The following is a 9807-nucleotide window of genomic DNA, read 5'->3' as shown; positions in this document are numbered from 1 at the left end:
TAAGTCCGACACTTTTTAACATCTATGTGTCGGACTTAGCTAGGGTTATTAAATACTACCGGATAAGCCTGACCTCATACGCCGATGACACCCAGTTGGTGATCGCCATTAAGAACGATGGCGAGGAAGTATCCGCCCGGTTTCAGGAAGGCATGTTGGCAATCAAGGAATGGATGGCAGAGAACTGTCTACGTCTTAACTCAGATAAAACTGAGGTAATGATTTTTGGAAAGTTATCTCCACAGTGGTCTACCACTTGGTGGCTGACTCCACTTGGAGCCCCTTCAGAACCTGTGCAGAAGGTTAGGAATCTAGGAATCATTTTTGATGATAAACTCAACTTCTCCAGCCATGCTAATCAGGTAGCTTCATCGGCCTTTTACAAGCTTAGGATCATCAAAAAAATCGTACCTTATCTTCCAGAGAACGCAAGGAAAACAGTGGTGAGCTCCTTGGTACTCTCCTCTCTGGATTACTGCAATGGATTATTTGCAAATGCACAGGTACGGGTGGTGGCCAAACTGCAACTCATCCAAAATGCTGCAGCAAGGCTACTATCCGGCACTCCTAAATTTCATTCCATCAAGCAAGTAATCAGGAACTACCACTGGCTAACGGTGAGAAATCGCATCATATTTAAAACCTGTGCCTCACCTTTAAAGCTCTTAATGGTCATGGCCCGGCGTTTCTCAAACAGAAACTTCTCTACTATTTACCTAACAGATCTTTAAGATCTGAACAGAGGCTTCTACTGGCAGTGCCGCGTACCAGGACGGTCACATGGGGCGATAGATGCTTCACTAACTCCGCGGCCAGACTTTGGAATACTCTTCCAAAGGAAATCAAATCTTCAACCTCACTACTTCAGTTTAGGAAACTGCTGAAAACCTGGTTGTTTGACCAATAATAGTCCAGGGTATCACTTCCGAAGGTAGATAATGCTCAATCAGAGATCTTTAGCAGAGTCACAGGGCCAAGACACCCACGGGTATATGTTGCGCTTTATACATTTTTAAAATAAATAAATAAATTAGTAATAACCTTGAAATTGGCAATTTTATAAGTAATAGTGCCAATATTGAAGAATTAAGCTGGGTAAACTATTTTAATAATTTGAAAACAGTTCCTCAATGCCTACAGTCCGATGAAGGTACATGCTATCGACATCATGGCAAACCTGAGTCAGTAGATGGGGTATTTCACCCTAGTGCCTGTTATTTACTATGTTCCCGTGACATTGAGCCATGGTCGGTTGATAAAGTTAAAAAAAATCCTAACTAACATAAGATCTAATGGAGCGCCTGGCCCTAATGGAATCTAAGATAGCGAATTGGCCAGAATTATTAACGCTACTTTTTAATGATGTGCTTAAATCTGGCTGTATCCTGGAATCATGGCAGAGAAGCATTATTCAGCCAATTTATAAAAGCGACCCCCAGGACAATCCAGCAAATTATCGCTTGATAACACTTACTGATGTTGATGCGAAAATATTTGCAAGTTGCTTGTTAGATGAACTGGAATCATGGACCCAAAGAGAAGAACTGTTCCCAAATTTATAAACTTTTAGAAAGGGGGAATCAACTCTCAGCAATTTGATTTTAGTAACACTATTAGGCGAAAAGGCAAAATGTAGGAAACAAAAATTGTACATCTGTTTCATAGACTTAAAAGCCGCATTTGATTCTGTCCCCAGAAACCTTCTTTGGTTGAAGTTAATGAATTGGGGTATATCAGAAACACTTTTAAAAATGATCAAATTATTATATTCCGATACCTGGGTGCAGATCAAAATTAGCGACGGTAGACATATGACCCGCCGCCTTGAAACTAATGTCGGCTTGAAACAAGGATGTGTTTTGGCTCCTTGCCTTTTTAATCTTTTTATGTCTGATCTCCCAGCCTATTTTAATGATGTCAATTCAAACTCCCCTTCTGTGTTGGGCACAGAAATAAAATACTTACAGTATGCGGATGACACCATCTTACTAAGCCAAACTGTTATAGGGTTAAAAAGATTAATAAATTCCTTTAACATATATGTCACACAAAATGGTTTAACAATTAATATAAAAAAACATAAATAATGACATTTGGAAAAGATAAACTGGGAGTAAAGGAATGGATAATTAATGGTTTGGCAATAGAATGTGTAAAAACATATAAATATTTGGGAATCACATTAGATGATGGTTTGTCATTTAGGCAGCATTTTAATAATCTAGAGGCTAAAGGTACTTCGCTTGCTTTTGCCTTTAGAAAACTGAGGGATAAGTTATTATGCCCTAATTACAATCACTTGCTGAAGGTCATGAGAGCAAAGATAATTCCATCCTTGGACTACGGTTCAATATTCTTTTGAGGCAAGGATGCGAAACTGCTTGATGACAGAAGCAAGGACATATAAATCAGTTTTAAGGGGTCCCAGACATATTTCTCGTGCTAATTTAAGACTGGAATTTGGTCTGAGGAAACAGCTATTGTTCCGACAATCAGCATATTTAAAAACTTTATTGGCGCTATCTCGAGCTGAAGAGGGCACGTTAGCAAATGTGTGCTGGCTTGAGATTTTGACGAGCGTGGCAGAACTATTTAACCGAGTGTATGTGCAATTTTGAATGCCCAAATTTAGTGATGAAGTGAGGAGTAAAATGGTTTATAAAAAATCAATTAACCAAACTGTTGCTCTACTGTCTGAAATAACAGATAAAGACGAATTGAGGAAGAAAAATCACTTCTGGTCCATAGCTAACTCTTTTAATAAATTGTTAGTCCAACCTTATCTGCATTTTCATTTAAAACCTTTGATTAAAAATAAATTTATGCTACTAAGGTTTGGCATATATCCAACTAAAGACGGAACCCCAAAATGGGAGAATAAATGGTTGTCAAATATTTGTAGGCTTTGTGGGCTGTGTGATGAAACCTTACAGCACATCGTAACTTTATGCCCAAAAATGTTACAGGAGCGGAAGACTGTTCTAAAGCCTATTTGTAAAGAATTGTGAGTTAGAACTTGTAGGACTACAACTATATTCTGTTTGAGAGGTGTCAATACTCACATTATACACCAATTTGTTAAGTTTATCCTTATAGCGAAAAATAAATTGCGTAGAGCTGACATTTTAAACAATTAATATATCTGTTATGGTAATGCTATAATGATATCACTAGCTTTTAGGGAGCAGGTGGGCTATTTTGTTGTATTTTTAATTCATTCTGAATTTGTGTAAAAGTTGCATAATTTATGTTGTATGTTTACCCTTTGTAATGTATTTTAAAGAGAATCTCATAACTGTCGATGGCACTTTAAGTGTAATCAATGTCTATGATCCTAGAGATCAGCACATGTGCACTTTATTTCCTGTAGGAGCATCGTATATTTTCCAACTAATACTGTCTTTTGCTAATACTGTAATACTGCTACCGTAAGGCACTTTAGCCCTGTTGTTGAACATCTAATGCACTATTTATCCTGCTGCTAATTGTTACTGACAATATGTAAAAATTGTCATTAACTGCACTTTTTCTTGCTGCTAATTGTTATTGAAAAGCTGTTATTATTTGCTGCTAGCACAATGCACTTTAGTTTGGGTGCCACGAACACAACACACTTTATTCTGTTGCTGTTAACTGTTATTGATGAATAGGAAAAAACGGTTAATATTTTCTGCTAGCACAATGCACTTTAGTTTTGGTGCTGCAAGTACAATGCACCTTTCTTTTTGTTGCTATTGGTGGAGAACCTGACCTTACGGGCCAGGCGGCGCAGGGCACACCTAAGATCACCGGGTTCACCTGCTTGGGCAGACATAGACATGTGACACTCTGTTAGGCGTAGAAAAGCAGATATATTAGCTGCAGCTAAGCACAGTGGTCCTGTAAGTACACCAGCGGGTAGGTTATCAGGAGACTGCCACTTCATTCCGTGGCGCACTGTCTATTATAGTACACAAGTTTACAATGTCAACTCCCAAAACATATAAAACTGACAAATAGGAATAGTTTGAAAACAAGCTATCGAATGTCTAAAACACACCCTCCTTTCAGACCCTGTGTGCTCTCCTCCCTTCAGGTTAATCAACGCTAGTGCCCGTAATTCAATTTGCAGGTGGTAGAACATGTTGAATGCTTCAAAGGACAGTCTATGTAACAGGAGAACACACGAAGAGAATAGTGAAGGTCAGTTAAACAAGATAAGAATGGTGGGACCCAAACAGTGGAGTAAGACATGGATTAATCAGTCCAGACAAGGATTTACAAAACTCGGGAGACCCTGACATCGGTTTCATAAACATCTTTAACGGTAAGGACACTTAACAGCTGAAAAAGTAAAAACCTCACGTTCACCACTTCCGCCATGCTGCCTGAGTGAGGCAACACAAAATGGCGGTTAAATACAAAATGGCGGCTAGATACGAAGCGAAGTCGAAAACCACGTAACCTCAGACCCTCCTTTTGCCATACTCAGGCAAAGCACAAAAGACTCATGTTAGTCTGAATCGATATCGATGGTCATGAGGTCATTGAGGTGTTGCTGCAACATCATTCTGATGTCCTCTGTTTCCTGTGTTACTGGCTTAGAAACACACACAGTGTCACAAAGTCCGCAAATAGCTGGACCGCACTGTAAACAAAGACAACAAGAAAAGATATTGCTAGAATCGCTCCAAGGAAAGTTAACACTTTCCATCTCCATGTGGACAGTAGTCCCCAAAACCATCCCATCACAGACCAATCTCCAGTGTCCTGATGAATGGACTCGGAGATGACATGTAGCTTAGAGATGGCTTGGTATACTGTAGGGGCATTATCTGTAACGTAAACGCAGCAACTAGACCCAATCAGTTTACAGACTCCGCCTCTATCTGCAAGGACAATGTCTAGAACCATTCGGTTCTGCAAAGTCATAAGGCGATCCGCCTGAAGTTCAGGTGTCAGATTATATGCTCCAGAAGTTATATTTATGGTAGCATCGACCACACGAACTAGGCGTCTGATGTTTCTACTATTCGCCATTGGGCCCCAAAAAGGAAGAAATCCTTTCAGGAAATCTCCTTCCTCTTGTCCGGCTGTGTCTTCCGCATCAATAACCCCTCTATCATATCTCTTTCTATGGTGATCTGCAGGAGCAGTTTATGTTGGAGGAAGAAGAAAAGCTATATAACATGTTCCTGAGAAATGTGTGGGAAGCCATGTATAAGCTTTATCATGACAGATAAAGTATGTACCTTGAGATGGCACTAATGGTGAAGGAGTCAAGGGTGTATAGACATATATGTGAGAACAATTACTCCTTTCTTGCTTAATTTTGGTATTCTGGCAATTTATTTGTAAACACAGATTACCTCTCTGGGGTAAAACCCAAATTGGTGCAAATTTCTTCTGTTTAACCTTATCAGTGAGACTAGTGACATACCAGTCACGTTCCGTCCATCGTATGCTCTCTTTTCATCTTTGGGAATCTTAATAATATCAGCGATTTTTGCCATGGTAACTATTCCCTTTATCAAAGAGCTATGGCTGAAATCCACTCCACCATTATAGGACCCACCAGGAGGATATCGGAGTAGGTTCTGGTATGCATTAGAAAACATAGCCAGATAAGCCCAGGCAGAACCTTCATACATAAATGGAAGGACTAAATACGGCATCCCTCTCTCTGTGCTGTGTGGTATGAGCCCACAAACCCAACAGTCAGTAGTATTCACTACCAATAGATGTTGATGTAACAGTTGGATAAATGAATTGTTAAAATACTCCATTCTTCTCATCTGCTCATGGTCAGGGAGTGCGTAAAATTTATGCGGAGAAATAGTAGTAGAGGAAATCAAAGAAGTAGAAGTAGGAACAGGTGTCGGCTGCATACTGTGTACGATCCATCCTACACATGCTAATAAACTGCATAAACATACTGAAATACATAATGCTACGCTACAACGACTGAATAATAACTTCTTATAATGATTTATTTTCATTATTTTAACATCATTCTCTTTTCCTGCGCTATCCAGTACTCTAAAGGCGTTGCTCGCAATAATCTTCCTTAATCACTTGGCTGTGGTTGTTATCCGTCCTATGACACTGCAAGTCCTGTTGACCCTATCACTATTCAGGTCACAGCCTAAGACTCCTACTGCGACCCTGCAACTTGATGGATAATGGAAAAGGAATCTTTCACTTTTTAACACAAGACAAAATTATAAAGCACAGAGTTTAATTGTTTTTAGGCAACCTTTCTCCCAGGTTGTATTGTGTCTTGCCAGGTATCGTCTGGTCCTTGAATAAAGTCTCTGGATCCGATGTATTTAGTCGTAGGTGTGGAGGTACAGCTTCCTGTAAAACGTCGTCATCCTCTTTCTCAGAACTAGTCCAATCCAGGCGTGCACTGCTGAACGGTATGAACCTGGGTACCTTTTCACATTCACTGTCACCAACGCCTTCTCGGACCCACTGGTCATAAGGTAAAGGCAATGGTACCCTCTTGCAGTGCACGCTGTGAATCCAGTTTCTTTTACAGACGACTTTCACTGCTGTACGGGTAGTGAGTAGGACTTGTCTCGGCGGCCCCAAACGAGGTTCCAGATTCTTTTTCCTCTGGACGTTTTTCAGACACACCCAGTCTCCGGGTTGGATGGAGTGTCCTGGATCTGAGGAGGCCTCCGGCAAAGCGTTTTGGACCTGTTGTTGAATAACACGCAATTTAGTGGTGAGGTCGTGCAAATAATCAACCAACAATGGATACGGAATGTCTGAATACTTTTTGGGGCGAGGGACTCCCCAGACATTAGCCGGGCGCCCGAAAACAATCTCATATGGGCTAAGCCCCAAACGAGAATGGACAGTCGTTCTTGTTGAGAGAAGTGCCAAAGGCAAGGCATCAGGCCAGGAAAGGCCTGTACTAGTCTGAATCTTTGCTAACTTAAGTTTGAGATTGCTATTGTAACACTCTACCAAACCTGCTGACTGAGGATGGTTTGCCGCATAAAATTTCTGCCTAATTCCAAGACCCACACACACTTTCTGCATAATCTACCTACAAATTCACTCCCATTGTCACTCCAGACAATGCGCGGCAAACCAAACCTCGGGAAAAATCCCTTCAGAAGGACTTTGGCAGTAGACAAAGCAGTATTATCCTTTAGGGGGTAGGCCTCTATCCATCTGGAAAAGGCGCAAACCACCACCAGGACATACTTAAGATTGTTGAAACGTTCCATATGAATGTAATCTATTTGCAGTACCTCAAAAGGATACGTAGGGAGAGCAAAGTGACCTGCTGGTGTTGGAGTTCCCTTTCCTGGATTATGCATCAAGCAAACAATGCAATGCTTCACTACATTTTCTGCACATTTAGGAATATTTTCATTCTGCCACACTGGAGCTAGGAGTTTACATATACCCCTTGCATTAATATGGGCTGGTCCATGAGCCATAGTAACCACAGGTAATACATACGCATCTGGTAACAACCATCGCTGATGCTCTGACAATTCCGTCCAACATCCCATCGTATCCAACATTCCCGTACTTTCTTTCCACTTACTCAATTCTTTCTCAGTTGCCTCCTTCTGAATCATTTTCACGCTTTCTATTGTGTCTCCACTCATACCAGCATCTGGGACCCAACTTGCCGGTCCTGCAACGTACATTCGACTCTCAACATTCTGTGCCGTTTCCCTCGCTATTTCATCCGCAAATGCATTCCCTCGACCCACATCATCAGCAATCTTTTTATGCGCACTTCACTTCACAATCGCTATTTGAGTAGGCAAAGCTAGTTAAGTGCTGGGTTTTTGTCCTGTTTGTCCTGTCCTGTTCAAGAGAGTATCTACTGCGTGTGGCACCATAACATTAAGAGTATGATCCAACACCAATCCAGCAGATTGACGAATAGAAATCGCTGCTGCCGCTGTTGCTCTAAGACAACTGGGTAATGCTTTAGCAACTGGATCTAATGTAGCTGAGAAATAGGCACATGGCCTTTGTTTCCCTCCAAATTGTTGTGTCAGGACTGATAATGCACAACCTTCTCTTTCGTGAACATAAAGTGTAAAAGATTTACTATAATCTGGAGTACCCAACACAGGAGCCGAACACAAAGCAGTACGTAAATCAGAAAAACTCTTTTGACATTCATCAGTCCAAGGAAAAGGTAGGGGCGTATCTTTCAGAGTGAGTGCCAACAAGGGTTTAGCTAGTAAGGAAAAGTTCGGAATCCACTGTCTACAATAAGAGGTAATGCCTAAGAAACACGCACCTCTCTTTGTGTGGATGGTACAGACATTTGCGCAATTGCTTGAATTCATTCTGGAGTCAATCGCCTTCCCTCCTTCGACAAGAGATGACCTAAATAGGTAACCTCTTGTCGGCAATATTGTAACTTAGAAAGCAACACTTTGTGATGTAGATCAGACAAATGTCGCAAATGTAACATAGTCGCATTTTTACAGACATCTTCCGAATCGGCAGCCACTAACAAATCACCCACATTTTGGATAAGAGTAGCACCTGATGGCAAAGAAAAAGTGTCAAGCTGAGACTTCAAGGCTTGACTATAGATGGAGGGACTCTCACAATAGCCTTGAGGTGCACGCTTAAATGGAAAACTTCGGCCTCCAAGAGAGAAACCGAAGAGATCCCTACTCTCCTCAGCAATGGGAATGCTAAAGAAAGCATTTTTGAGATCAATAACCGAAAACCAGGCTGCCGAAGCAGGAATCATAGTAAGCAAAGCAGTCATATCTGGAACCACAGGAAACTGAGGAACCACAATTTTGTTGACCTCTCGGAGGTCTATCACAAAACGATACACAGGTGGCTGAGAAGGATCAGTATGCTTTAGAACAGGCAGAACAGGACTGTTACAAACATTTCCTCTAGTCTCCTCGACCACACCCTTCTGAACCAAGTCATGAACAATAGCCAACAGAGCTCTCTCATCATTGTTAGAGATTTTGTATTGTGGAATGCGTGGTAACTTAACATCAGGCTTCACAGTAATCACATAAGGTGGAATTTGAAGCAAATCAATATCATTCGGACCCGTAGCCCAAAGCATAGCAGGAAGCAAACGCAGTTCGAGTGGCAGTTGGTCTTTAGATACGTACATCGGAGAAGTCGACGTAGCACCTAAAGTAAGATGTACACCAGATGGTGAGCAATACAATGTGGCATGCAGGCGTTTCAATAAATCCAAACCCAATAAATTCTCTCCACAACCCGTCGTCAAAAGAAGTGGAGCTTCTAAATCGTACGGACCAATGGAAATAGGCAAAGGACAAGAAACAGGGTTGTGAACTGGGGCACCAGAGAATCCCACAGAAACATTTGTTAAGCCAGACAAAGGTGCTCCAGGGAGTCATTGCAGTTCCGAGATCACCACCCCCAATTATACCAGGACTTGGCGGCATCGACACTCCAAAAAAGGCGTGAGTTTTGGCCTGTGACTACCTTTTTGCGGGAACACAACGTGTTCTACTCCTGGGGCCACCCCTTCCGCCTAAGTTTCAGGTGGCAGAACAGATTGGCACAGATCCGATCTCTTCAGGTAGCGAGGGACCTCCTGGGCCTTGATGACACGACCCCCTCCCCCGATGGCGGAAGCTCCCCGTCGCGGCGAAGACGGAGGTACTCCTCATGGCAGAGAGTGGGTCGAGAGACGGATCGGAGAAGACCTGATCCTACGACCAGCCTACAGGAAAGGGGGGCAGCGGTTGCCTCTGTGGCCTTGGCGACGGTGGCGACATCACAGCATACTCCAGGGCGGCCTGAGCCCTGAGATGATGGTTGCTTGGCGCCGGATGG

This window comes from Lissotriton vulgaris, chromosome 7 (genome assembly GCF_964263255.1).
Source record: "Lissotriton vulgaris chromosome 7, aLisVul1.2, whole genome shotgun sequence".
Taxonomy (NCBI): domain Eukaryota; kingdom Metazoa; phylum Chordata; class Amphibia; order Caudata; family Salamandridae; genus Lissotriton; species Lissotriton vulgaris.
Note: the sequence above shows the minus strand (reverse complement) of the source record.